Source organism: Carassius auratus, unplaced genomic scaffold (assembly GCF_003368295.1).
Source record: "Carassius auratus strain Wakin unplaced genomic scaffold, ASM336829v1 scaf_tig00035781, whole genome shotgun sequence".
Lineage (NCBI taxonomy): Eukaryota > Metazoa > Chordata > Actinopteri > Cypriniformes > Cyprinidae > Carassius > Carassius auratus.
Window position 1 is genome coordinate 5,001 of NW_020526263.1, and position 2,500 is coordinate 7,500.

Here is a 2,500-nt window from a genome sequence, read left to right on the forward strand (position 1 = left end):
GCAGTCTCTCATCCAAGTACTAACCAGACCTAAACCTGCTAAGATTCAGATATCGGGCATTGACTTTTTTTTTTTTTTTTTTTTGCAAGATTATTATATAAATCGTGAAATTTTCCAAAAAGTTTAAAGCACCTGGTATTCCCAGGCAGTCTACAAACCATGTACTAACCAGGCCCAAACCTGCTAATATTCAGAGATCGGGCATTGACTCTATTTTTTGGCAAAATTATTATATACTAAGTGAAAAGTTTCCAAAAAGCTTACAGCACCTGGTATTCCCAGGCGGTCTCCCATCCAAGTACTAACCAGGCCCAAACCTGCTTAGCTTCCGAGAGCAGACGAGATCGGGCATAGCCAGGTTGGTATGGCCGTAAGCGAAGACTGCTGCAAAGAGAGGGCTATTTAAAGACCATCCCATCTAATCGCCAGTACATTATATAAGTAGGAAAGAAAACCCAAAAGCTTAAAGCACCTGGTATTCCTAGGCAGTCTCTCATCCAAGTACTAACCAGACCTAAACCTGGTAAGATTCAGAGATCGGGCATTGACTCATTTTTTTTTTTTTTTTTTTGCAAGATTATTATATAAATCGTGAAATTTTCCAAAAAGTTTAAAGCACCTGGTATTCCCAGGCAGTCTCCAAACCATGTACTAACCAGGCCCAAACCTGCTAATATTCAGAGATCGGGCATTGACTCTATTTTTTTGGCAAAATTATTATATACAAAGTGAAAAGTTTCAAAAATTTTAAAGCACCTGGTATTCCTAGGCAGTCTCTCATCCAAGTACTAACCAGACCTAAACCTGGTAAGATTCAGAGATCGGGCATTGACTCATTTTTTTTTATTTTTATTTTTTTTTGCAAGATTATTATATAAATCGTGAAATTTTCCAAAAAGTTTAAAGCACCTGGTATTCCCAGGCAGTCTCCTATCCATGTACTAACCAGGCCCAAACCTGCTAATATTCAGAGATCGGGCATTGACTCTATTTTTTGGCAAAATTATTATATACTAAGTGAAAAGTTTCCAAAAAGCTTACAGCACCTGGTATTCCCAGGCGGTCTCCCATCCAAGTACTAACCAGGCCCAAACCTGCTTAGCTTCCGAGAGCAGACGAGATCGGGCATAGCCAGGTTGGTATGGCCGTAAGCGAAGACTGCTGCAAAGAGAGGGCTATTTAAAGACCAGCCCATCTAATCGCCAGTAATTATATAAGTAGCAAAGAAAACCCAAAAGCTTAAAGCACCTGGTATTCCTAGGCAGTCTCTCATCCAAGTACTAACCAGACCTAAACCTGCTAAGATTCAGATATCGGGCATTGACTTTTTTTTTTTTTTTTTTTTTTTTTGCAAGATTATTATATAAATCGTGAAATTTTCCAAAAAGTTTAAAGCACCTGGTATTCCCAGGCAGTCTCCAAACCATGTACTAACCAGGCCCAAACCTGCTAATATTCAGAGATCGGGCATTGACTCTATTTTTTGGCAAAATTATTATATACTAAGTGAAAAGTTTCCAAAAAGCTTACAGCACCTGGTATTCCCAGACGGTCTCCCATCCAAGTACTAACCAGGCCCAAACCTGCTTAGCTTCCGAGAGCAGACGAGATCGGGCATAGCCAGGTTGGTATGGCCGTAAGCGAAGACTGCTGCAAAGAGAGGGCTATTTAAAGACCATCCCATCTAATCGCCAGTACATTATATAAGTAGGAAAGAAAACCCAAAGCTTAAAGCACCTGGTATTCCTAGGCAGTCTCTCATCCAAGTACTAACCAGACCTAAACCTGCTAAGATTCAGATATCGGGCATTGACTTTTTTTTTTTTTTTTTTTTTTTGCAAGATTATTATATAAATCGTGAAATTTTCCAAAAAGTTTAAAGCACCTGGTATTCCCAGGCAGTCTCCAAACCATGTACTAACCAGGCCCAAACCTGCTAATATTCAGAGATCGGGCATTGACTCTATTTTTTGGCAAAATTATTATATACAAAGTGAAAAGTTTCAAAAAAATTTTAAAGCACCTGGTATTCCTAGGCAGTCTCTCATCCAAGTATTAACCAGACCTAAACCTGGTAAGATTCAGAGATCGGGCATTGACTCATTTTTTTTTTTTTTTTTTTTTTTGCAAGATTATTATATAAATCGTGAAATTTTCCAAAAAGTTTTAAAGCACCTGGTATTCCCAGGCAGTCTCCTATCCATGTACTAACCAGGCCCAAACCTGCTAATATTCAGAGATCGGGCATTGACTCTATTTTTTGGCTAAATTATTATATACAAAGTGAAAAGTTTCAAAAAAGCTTAAAGCACCTGGTATTCCTAGGCAGTCTCTCATCCAAGTACTAACCAGACCTAAAACCTGGTAAGATTCAGAGATCGGGCATTGACTCATTTTTTTTTTTTTTTTTTTTTTTTGCAAGATTATTATATAAATCGTGAAATTTCCAAAAAGTTTAAAGCACCTGGTATTCCCAGGCAGTCTCCCATCCATGTACTAA

The 2,500-nt window shown here is 38.3% G+C and overlaps 3 non-coding genes across 3 annotated transcripts; all 3 read right to left on the reverse strand.

The window, feature by feature from the left end:
• Window positions 1-257: 257 nt before the first annotated feature.
• LOC113082290 (5S ribosomal RNA) lies at window positions 258-376 on the reverse strand. Its single transcript, XR_003282575.1, has one exon. It is a non-coding gene; the product is annotated as a 5S ribosomal RNA (ribosomal RNA).
• Window positions 377-1,034: 658 nt separating this feature from the next.
• LOC113082149 (5S ribosomal RNA) lies at window positions 1,035-1,153 on the reverse strand. Its single transcript, XR_003282457.1, has one exon. It is a non-coding gene; the product is annotated as a 5S ribosomal RNA (ribosomal RNA).
• Window positions 1,154-1,523: 370 nt separating this feature from the next.
• LOC113082188 (5S ribosomal RNA) lies at window positions 1,524-1,642 on the reverse strand. Its single transcript, XR_003282494.1, has one exon. It is a non-coding gene; the product is annotated as a 5S ribosomal RNA (ribosomal RNA).
• Between the last annotated feature and the right edge of the window lie 858 nt (window positions 1,643-2,500).